Source organism: Aquarana catesbeiana, linkage group LG05, assembly GCF_042186555.1.
Source record: "Aquarana catesbeiana isolate 2022-GZ linkage group LG05, ASM4218655v1, whole genome shotgun sequence".
In the NCBI taxonomy this organism is placed as follows: Eukaryota; Metazoa; Chordata; class Amphibia; order Anura; family Ranidae; genus Aquarana; species Aquarana catesbeiana.
Window position 1 is genome coordinate 9080772 of NC_133328.1, and position 11294 is coordinate 9092065.

Consider the following 11294-nt stretch of genomic DNA (forward strand, 5'->3'; position numbering starts at 1 on the left):
GTCAGTAAATATTGACGTCTTTACCTGATGGAATTCACTCTGAAGGCGTTGTTGGAGACATCAGTCATTGCTTCCAGGATGATTGTAGAACTGTCGTCATCCCCCACCCCCCACTTCTGTCCTCACATCAGCAGACCCCGCCCCACTTGTTTTTAATCCTTATCCTGCTAGCATTAGCAAACAGATAGGAAAATGTATTATATTTACGTATTTTAACCTCTTTTTTTTTTTTTTCCTTTGCAGTTCAATTAATTCCTGGCCTAGGCAAATGATGTCATACATCCCAGGAGGAGCGGCTTTCTTAGCTAAGCGCACACTCCTGCCTGTATGCCTAAGCTAAGGGCAGATGGATTCCAGGAAGTAAATGCTACATGAATCATCTGCCCTTACTCAAGATGGCAGTGGTTAGAAATGTTAGGGGGGGTTCAAAGTAATTTCTCAGCATAATAAAGCATGGAGACGTGGATGAATGGGGGAGCTTGCTTTGAAAATTAAAAATGAATTTGGTTATTGAATATGGTTCCTAGCGCTCAGATGCCCTGTAGTTGCGCTTTAAGTGCATTTACTTGCCACCATTTGACCTCCAGAAAAGATTTACACCCCCTCCCCCCCCCCCCCTTCACGACCAGGCCATTTTTGCTTTATGGCACGCGGTCATGTGACACTGTACCCAAATTAAATTTGTAATTTTTTTCCCCCCCAGATAGAGCTTTGATCACCACTGTGTTTTATTTTTTGTGCTATCAAAAAAAGACCAACAATTTAAAAAAAAAAAAAAAAAAAAAAAAACTATATTCTTTACTGCTATAAAACAAATCCAATAAAAAAATGTAAAAAAAAAATTTCAGAAATTTAGGCCAATATGTATTCTGCTACATATTTTTTGTGAAAAAAAAAATCCTAATAAGCGTAAATTGATTGGTTTATGTCGGGGGTATTGAATTCAAATTTACAGGGGTCCAGTCACTAAATTTTTTTCCAGCCCCTAGGGGTCCAAATCATATGCTTGATTCTTAATGGCACCATGAAGCATTGGCAAGCGATGTATGTTTTTGTGAGCGCCAAACCAACTTGGTGCACCGCAATTTAAAAGGGCCAGAGACCACTTTTTGTGTGTTTCTGCATGTAAGACACCTCCTCCTCCTTCACATTCCTGTCCTCAGCCCCCTTTATATCACCCCCCTCCTCCTTCACATTCCTGTCCTCAGCCCCCTTTATATCACCCCCCCCCCCTCCTCCTTCACATTCCTGTCCTCAGCCCCCTTTATATCACCCCCCCCCCTCCTCCTTCACATTCCTGTCCTCAGCCCCCTTTATATCACCCCCTCCTCCTTCACATTCCTGTCCTCAGCCCCCTTTATATCACTCCCCTCCTCCTTCACATTCCTGTCCTCAGCCCCCTTTATATCACCCCCTCCTCCTTCACATTCCTGTCCTCAGCCCCCTTTATATCACCCCCTCCTCCTTCACATTCCTGTCCTCAGCCCCCTTTTATATCACTCCCCTCCTCCTTCACATTCCTGTCCTCAGCCCCCTTTATATCACTCTCTCCTCCTTCACATTCCTGTCCTCAGCCCCCTTTATATCACTCCCTCCTCCTTCACATTCCTGTCCTCAGCCCCCTTTTATATCACTCCCCTCCTCCTTCACATTCCTGTCCTCAGCCCCCTTTATATCACTCCCTCCTCCTTCACATTCCTGTCCTCAGCCCCCCTTTATATCACTCCCTCCTCCTTCACATTCCTGTCCTCAGCCCCCTTTATATCACTCCCTCCTCCTTCACATTCCTGTCCTCAGCCCCTTTATATCACTCCCCTCCTCCTTCACATTCCTGTCCTCAGCCCCCTTTATATCACTCCCTCCTCCTTCACATTCCTGTCCTCAGCCCCCTTTATATCACTCCCCTCCTCCTTCACATTCCTGTCCTCAGACCCCTTTATATCACCCCTCCTTCACATTCCTGTCCTCAGCCCCCTTTATATCACCCCCTCCTCCTTCACATTCCTGTCCTCAGCCCCCTTTATATCACCCCCTCCTCCTTCACATTCCTGTCCTCAGCCCCCTTTATATCACCCCCTCCTCCTTCACATTCCTGTCCTCAGCCCCCCTTTTATATCACTCCCCTCCTCCTTCACATTCCTGTCCTCAGCCCCCTTTATATCACTCCCCTCCTCCTTCACATTCCTGTCCTCAGACCCCTTTATATCACCCCTCCTTCACATTCCTGTCCTCAGCCCCCTTTATATCACCCCCTCCTCCTTCACATTCCTGTCCTCAGCCCCCTTTATATCACTCCCCTCCTCCTTCACATTCCTGTCCTCAGCCCCCTTTATATCACTCCCCTCCTCCTTCACATTCCTGTCCTCAGACCCTTTATATCACCCCTCCTTCATATTGCTGTCCTCAGCCCCTATAGCGGAAATGGCAGCAATCGTTCCAAGACACGGGAGGGGGAGGGGGGGGGGGTTTACTAAAGCTGTATGGTGCAGCTCTGCATAGAAACCAATCAGCCTCCAGGTTTTATTGTCAAAACTTAATTGAACAAGCTGAAGTTAGAAGCTGATTGGCTCCCATGCACAGCTGCACCAGATTCTGAGTACTCCAGTTTTGGTAAATCTCTATTCTCAGCCCCCTTTATATCACCCCTCTCCTTCACATTCCTATTCTCAGCCCCCTTTATATCACCCCCTCTCCTTCACATTCCTATTCTCAGCCCCCTTTATATCACCCCCTCCTCCTTCACATTGCTATCCTCAGACCCCTTTATATCACCCCCTCCTCCTTCACATTGCTGTCCTCAGCCCCCTTTATATCACCCCCCTCCTCCTTCACATTCCTATTCTCAGCCCCCTTTATATCACCCCCCCTCCTTCACATTCCTATTCTCAGCCCCCTTTATATCACCCCTCTCCTTCACATTCCTATTCTCAGCCCCCTTTATATCACCCCCCTCCTCCTTCACATTGCTATCCTCAGACCCCTTTATATCAACCCCTCCTCCTTCACAATTCTGTTCTCAGCCCCCTTTATATCACCCCCCTCCTCCTTCACATTCCTATTCTCAGCCCACTTTATATCAACCCCTCCTCCTTCACATTTCTGTCCTCAGCCCCCTTTATATCACCCCCTCCTCCTTCACATTCCTGTCCTCAGCCCCCTTTATATCACTCCCCTCCTCCTTCACATTCCTGTCCTCAGCCCCCTTTATATCACCCCTCCTTCACATTTCTGTCCTCAGCCCCCTTTATATCACCCCCTCCTCCTTCACATTCCTATACTCAGCCCCCTTTATATCACCCCCTCCTCCTTCACATTCCTGTCCTCAGACCCCTTTATATCACCCCCTCCTCCTTCACATTCCTATCCTCAGACCCCTTTATATCACCCCCTCCTCCTTCACATTCCTATCCTCATCCCCCTTTATATCACCCCCTCCTCCTTCACATTCCTATCCTCATCCCCCTTTATATCACCCCCTCCTCCTTCACATTCCTGTCCTCATCCCCCTTTATATCACCCCTCCTCCTTCACATTCCTGTCCTCAGCCCCCTTTATATCACCCCTCCTCCTTCACATTCCTGTCCTCAGCCTCGTTTATATCACCCCCTCCTCCTTCACATTCCTGTCCTCAGCCCCCTTTATATCACCCCCTCCTCCTTCACATTCCTATCCTCAGCCCCCTTTATATCACCCCCTCCTCCTTCACATTCCTATCCTCATCCCCCTTTATATCACCCCCTCCTCCTTCACATTCCTGTCCTCAGCCCCCTTTATATCACCCCTCCTCCTTCACATTCCTGTCCTCAGCCCCCTTTATATCACCCCTCCTCCTTCACATTCCTGTCCTCAGCCTCGTTTATATCACCCCTCCTCCTTCACATTCCTGTCCTCAGCCTCGTTTATATCACCCCCTCCTCCTTCACATTCCTGTCCTCAGCCCCCTTTATATCACCCCCTCCTCCTTCACATTCCTATCCTCAGCCCCCTTTATATCACTCCCTCCTCCTTCACATTCCTGCCCCCCCTCTCTTCGGATTCCTGTCCTCGGCCCCACTTCACATCATCCCCGGCTTCCTCCACATAATATACAGCAGTAACGGCTCTCTTTAATGTCCTACCTACATGAGGCGGGAGGCACATCAGTCTAGAGCTGACATTGGCAGGAGGACAGCTCCGCATGGAGGGGAAGCAGGAGGCTGTCATCGGAAGCAGGGCGGGATCTGCACAACTTTTCATGGTAACCAGCTTGTGATTAGATGCTAGTAACCAATCACCTGCTAGTTAACTCAAACTCCCATCCTCCATCCGGAGCTGTACTGCCTCCAATCTCAGCCTCCTGCCATCCATGTGGAGCTGTCCTGCCGCCAATGTCGGCTTGATCAGCATGACAGCAGTGAGGACGGCTGAGCGGGCTCCTAAATGGCAGGATCGCAGCCGGTCCGAATGGTACAGTGACTCGAGCCGGATGCGGCCCGCGGTATGCCAATTCGTGATGACTCTTTTATGTGTATGTTATAGCATCTACAAACTAAGGGATATGTTTATGGATTTTTTAAATTTTTTTTATTCTAATATTGGCAGTAATGAGCGACTTATAGCAGGACTGTGATATTGCCGTGTACAGTCGGACACTAACTGACACTTTGTGGGAACCAGTGACACTAATACAATGATTCAGTGTTAAAAATATGCACTGTCACTGTACTAATGACATTACCTGGGAAGAGGGTGAAAAATCTAGAGTGATCAAAGGGTAACTGTGTGCCTAGTCAGTGTTTGTGTACTGTATACTGTAGGAGATGCTTTTACTAGGGGAAGAAATTAATTCTAGTCCCAATCCGCCCCTCCCCGTCAGAATACAATCTACCTTGTTTACATAGGCAGATCGCTGTTTGGTGGAGTTTGCTGATTATCGGCAGATCAGCTTCTGCTATGAAGAGTCACTGCAGAAGCGGCACGCGTGCGCGCCCCCTGCAGGCGGAGGTACAGGATCACTTGTATAAACGTGATCCTGTGCAGAGCTGCCATCCTGAAGCAGTAAGGCTGCTATGGGGGGAGGGGGTCCAGAAAGTGGTTAAAGGGGTTGTACACGCTCAAGGTTTTTCACCTGAATGCATTAGTGAAGACTGAGGAGAAGAATAAATTCAATACCTTCGCCATCCCATATGGTCTGTCCTCCATTTATTACTGTTTACATACTTAAAGAATTTCTTGGGATTTTTTTTGCTCTCCTCCGCTATGTGTCTTTCATGTTCTATCTTAGCCGTCCTAATTGCACCCTTACATTTCTTGTTGCATTCTTTATAAAGTTTGAATGCTGATGATGATTCCTCAACCTTGTATTTTTTGAAGGCCTTCTCCTTTGCTTTTATATGCATTTTTACATTGGAGTTAAGCCATCCAGGACTTTTGTTCGCTCTTTTAAATGTATTATCCAATGGGATACATTGGCTAATGCTCTTATTTAATATGCACTTAAAGCAAACCCATCTCTCCTCCGTATTCTTTGTTCCTAATATTTTATCCCAATTTATGCCTTTTAGCAAGGTTTGTAGTTTAGGGAAGTTGGCTCTTTTGAAATTCAGTGTCTTTGTATTCCCTTCATGTTTCCTATTTGTGTGATTTATACTGAAACTAATTGACCTGTGATCGCTGTTATCTAAATTGCCCCGTATTTCCACATCTGTGATCAGGTCTGTATTGTTGGTAATCAGTAGATCCAGTAATGTTTTATTTCTAGTTGGTGCGTCTACCATCTGACCCATAAAATTGTCCTGCAAGACATTAAAGGGGTTGTAAAGGTAATTTTTTTTTTTTTTTAAATAACAAACATGTTATACTTACCTTCACTGTGCAGCTCGTTCTGCACAGAGTGGCCCCGAACCTGGTCTTCTGGGGTCCCTCGGCGGCTGTTTCAGCTCCTCCCCGCAAGCATTTACCACCTTAATGCGAGCTCCCTCGCATGGTGGTGAGTGCTTGCGGGCGCGCTCCCGTGATACAGCCGGCGGCTATAGCCGCTCGCTGTATCACTCGGCCCCGCCCCCCGGCGCGCCGCGTCATCGGATGTGATTGACAGCAGCGCGAGCCAATGGCTGCGCTGCTTTCATTCCATCCACTGCAGCCAATCAGCGACCAGGCTGAGCTGCAATGAAGATGACGAGGACGAGCAGCGAAGATTCGAGGCGTCAGGTAAGTAAAACGGGGGGCCTGGGGGCGGCGGTACTGTCAAAAGTTTTTTCACCTTAATGCATAGAATGCATTAAGGTGAAAAAATTTTTACCTTTACAACCCCTTTAAGGAACTGGCGAGCCTTAAATGAATGCGCGGTTCCCTCCGCCCAGTCTATGTCTGGATAATTAAAATCCCCCATTATGATAACACTTCCCATCCTTGCTGCTAATCCAATTTGTGATAGGAGATCCGTCTCCCCCTCCTCCCTCAGGTTAGGGGGCCTATAGCATACTCCCAGTATTATTTTCCCCTTAGCTTTATCCCTTTTTTATCTCTACCCATAAAGATTCCACCTCCTCTCTAGCTCCCTCAGTGATGTCATCTCTCACATTCACTTGTACATTATTCTTGATATATAGGCATACCCCTCCCCTTTTTTACCCTCTCTATCCTTGCGGTATAGGGTATACCCTTGAATGTTTGCCAGCCAATCATGAGAGCTGTTGAACCAGATCTCTGAAATTCCCACAAAATCCAAATCCTCCTTTTACAACAGTATCTCTAGTTCACCCATCTTGATCGCCATGCTCCTGGCATTGGTGAACATGCCACATAGTTTAGACCGGTCACATATTGTCCTCGTATTGGGTGTTCTGAGATTGCAACTAGGACTTGTTACTATACTTGCCTTGGGTTTATGTGCTTTGGTCAACCTACCACTAATGCCCCCAATACTACCCTCTGGAATATCTTCCGCGCTGGCTATCTCTGTCTCTGGACCCCCCCCCATCGCCTAGTTTAAAAACCCCTCTAACTTCTTGGCCATTTTTATTCCCAACTGATCTGCACCCTCCTCATTTAGGTGTAGTCCGTCCCTTCTATAGTACCGGTTACCAACTGAGAAGTCGGCCCAGTCCTCCAGGAACCCAAACCCCTCCTTACTACACCAGCTCTTCAGCCATTTGTTTACTTCCCTAATCTCCCTATTCCTTTCTGGTGTGGCTCGATGTACCGGTAGTATTCCTGAGAACACTACCTTGGAGGTCCTTTTCCTCAATTTAGCTCCCAGTCCCTAAAATCGTTCATTAGGACACTCCATCTGCCTCTGACTTTGTCATTGGTGTCAACGTGCACCATGACAACCGGGTCTTCCTCAGTCCCTCCCAGTAATCTGTCCACAAGATCCGTGATGTGCCGAACCCGAGTGCCTGGAAGACAACATACAGTTCGGCGCTTCAGGTCTTACAGATTGGCCTCTCTGTCCTTCTAAGAATTGAGTCCCCTACCATCAGAATCTCTTTCCTCCCCCTACTCTCACTGGAGGAGTTTTTGCCACGGCAGGTAGGAATGTCCCTCATCTCCAGCAGTGCTGGTCCCTGACTGGTTTCACCAATGTCACTCAATGGAGCGTAATTATTGGGATGCTGCAGCCCTGAATCGGCCTCCCTGGCACTTCCCCCTCTACCCCTCATGGCTGTCGCCCATCTACTCTTTGCTAGTGCCTGCACCTCTTTGTCTCCACCCGCCTCTGTGCTGGCCCCTGCCGTCATCTGCCGTGTACGTTCCTGGCTCACCTTTAGTATGGAGGGACTTCTCAGTGCTGACAGTTGCTTCCCCAGATTCAGAACCTGGGCTTCCAGGGAAGCAATGCGCTTACATTTTGCACAGCAGTATTCACCCTCGATCGGATGATCAAGGAACGCATACATGCCGCAAGATGTATAACGAGTCGCCTCTCCACACCCACTGGACATTGTACCTACTAATTTAATGAGGATTGGGGATTATACTCTGTCCAATTACCTAACAACTAGCTTTCTGACACTAATACTCAACAAGACAATAAACAGGCACTCAACAACAAGACAATACACAGGTACTCAACAACAAGACAATACACAGGTACTCAACAACAAGACAATACACAGGTACTCAACAACAAGACAATACACAGGTACTCGACAACAAGACAATACACAGGTACTCAACAACAAGACAATACACAGGTACTCAACAACAAGACAATACACAGGTACTCAACAACAAGACAATACACAGGTACTCAACAACAAGACAATACACAGGTACTCGACAACAAGACAATACACAGGTACTCAACAAGACAATACACAGGTACTCAACAACAAGACAATACACAGGTACTCAACAACAAGACAATACACAGGTACTTGACAACAAGACAATACACAGGTACTCAACAAGACAATACACAGGTACTCAACAAGACAATACACAGGTACTCAACAAGAAGACAATACACAGGCACTCAACAAGAAGACAATACACAGGTACTCGACAACAAGACAATACACAGGTACTCAACAAGACAATACACAGGTACTCAACAACAAGACAATACACAGGTACTCGACAACAAGACAATACACAGGTACTTGACAACAAGACAATACACAGGTACTCAACAAGACAATACACAGGTACTCAACAACAAGACAATACACAGGTACTCAACAAGACAATACACAGGTACTCAACAAGAAGACAATACACAGGCACTCAACAAGAAGACAATACACAGGTACTCAACAACAAGACAATACACAGGTACTCAACAACAAGACAATACACAGGTACTCAACAACAAGACAATACACAGGTACTCAACAACAAGACAATACACAGGTACTCGACAACAAGACAATACACAGGTACTCAACAAGACAATACACAGGTACTCAACAACAAGACAATACACAGGTACTCGACAACAAGACAATACACAGGTACTTGACAACAAGACAATACACAGGTACTCGACAACAAGACAATACACAGGTACTCGACAACAAGACAATACACAGGTACTCGACAACAAGACAATACACAGGTACTCGACAACAAGACAATACACAGGTACTCGACAACAAGACAATACACAGGTACTCAACAAGACAATACACAGGTACTCAACAACAAGACAATACACAGGTACTCGACAACAAGACAATACACAGGTACTCGACAACAAGACAATACACAGGTACTCGACAACAAGACAATACACAGGTACTCAACAAGACAATACACAGGTACTCAACAACAAGACAATATACAGGTACTCAACAAGAAGACAATACACAGGTACTCAACAAGAAGACAATACACAGGTACTCGACAACAAGACAATACACAGGTACTTGACAACAAGACAATACACAGGTACTCGACAACAAGACAATACACAGGTACTCGACAACAAGACAATACACAGGTACTCGACAACAAGACAATACACAGGTACTCGACAACAAGACAATACACAGGTACTCAACAAGACAATACACAGGTACTCAACAACAAGACAATACACAGGTACTCGACAACAAGACAATACACAGGTACTCAACAAGACAATACACAGGTACTCAACAACAAGACAATACACAGGTACTCGACAACAAGACAATACACAGGTACTCGACAACAAGACAATACACAGGTACTCGACAACAAGACAATACACAGGTACTCAACAACAAGACAATACACAGGTACTCAACAACAAGACAATACACAGGTACTCGACAACAAGACAATACACAGGTACTCGACAACAAGACAATACACAGGTACTCAAACAAACCTGTTTGTTTAAAAAATATATATATATATCCTTTTACATATCCTTTTGATCATTTTTGAAAATTCTGTGAATAGATGTATTTGTTCATTCTCTCCAGACACAGCACAGTGTTGTCTCTGGTGACCTCTGTTTTTTCATCTGTCCTATCTAGGTGTAAGAAATTTGGAGTTCCCATAGAGAAGATCTACAACAAGACTCAGAGAGACAAGTTCGCCTGGGCTATAGCCATGACCAATGAAGACTTTGAGTTCTAGGCGCCCATGTTGTTCCAGAAGCGGTTATCTACCTCTCACTACCTTCATCTAGGTCTGTTGAGGCCTCAATATCTCAGGTGATGTTATCTACAAATAGCTGTTCAGTTGTTGGATGCAATGCTGCAAGGCAAACATTCCTTGAATACCTCATCTTGTATCATGAGTGGATTACATCCCCAGGAGGTGAATTCATTTCCTTATCTAGAGCACTTACTGCATTTGTTCAGTTGTCCACCATGACCCCCTTTTTTTTTTGACTTGCTTACAACATGGCTGCTGTTTAGTTATGTGATCAGTTCCTGTATGTTGGAAAGAGATCTTGAAAAAAACGCTCCAAATCTCCGCACTGTTACTAGAAGCCAAGGATCGGGATGCACCGACGGAACAGTGCTAGCGGGCACAAACTACTCCAATGCCAGTATCCGTTAGCAGGGATGAAACTTTATTTTTATTTATTTTTTTGAGTCTTCCTACTTATTGTAAATCACTTTATGTAAAAGAAAGCTATTTAAAGAAATATATTTAAGTATTCGTGTTTTTGTTGAAGACTGGAGGCAGGCGCTTTATGTATGTACGTTTTTGTTTCATACAGCAAATAATAAAATGGAATAAAGATTTGTTTGTATTTTCTGCCTGTAAAAAAAATTCTTTGAGCACCTGAAATATATAATGTAAAAAAGAGGACTTTTCTCATAACTTCATTTATTTTGTGGCTCTTGAGGGACGCTGGAATCAAAATAGTGCGGTTATTCAGCCATCTACAGGAGGCTTGAACATTGGCAAACTGAACAAATGGTACTAAAGGGATTAAAAAAAAAAAATAACAAACAGGATATACTTACCTGCTCTGGGTAATGGTTTTGCACAGAGCACCCCCGATCCTCCTATTCTCGGGTCCCCCATTAGAGCTTTGGGCTCCTCCTCTCTGCACTCGTGCCTGCTCGCTCCCAAGCCCCGCTCTGTGCCTCCATAAAACACAGAAAGGGGCTCAGCCCCCCGCTCCCTTCTTACGAGCTGTGATTGACAGCAGCGGAAGCCAATGGCTCCAGCCGATGAGGGAGAGCGCCAGGAAAGCAGCTGCTCTTGTGCACATCACTGGATATAGATCGGGTGCAGGTAAGTATGGGGGGGGGGTGGTTTACTTTGATGTGATTGGGGGTTGACTTTACCAGTTGATCAGCTGTGTCCAATCACAGCTAAACGCGATGTAAACACAAGCTGGTTATCGGCATTCTTTTCCTCAT

At 45.8% G+C, this 11294-nt stretch overlaps 1 protein-coding gene across 1 annotated transcript in view; it reads left to right on the forward strand.

Annotated features, from left to right (window-relative positions):
* Positions 1 to 10667, forward strand: part of LOC141144066 (uncharacterized) — a 65087-nt gene extending 54420 nt beyond the window's left edge. The window contains exon 14 of the mRNA XM_073629425.1: positions 9948 to 10667. The gene's annotated coding sequence lies outside the window, so the exon portion shown is untranslated. The remainder of the gene's footprint in view (positions 1 to 9947) is intronic.
* The last annotated feature ends 627 nt before the right edge of the window (positions 10668 to 11294 follow it).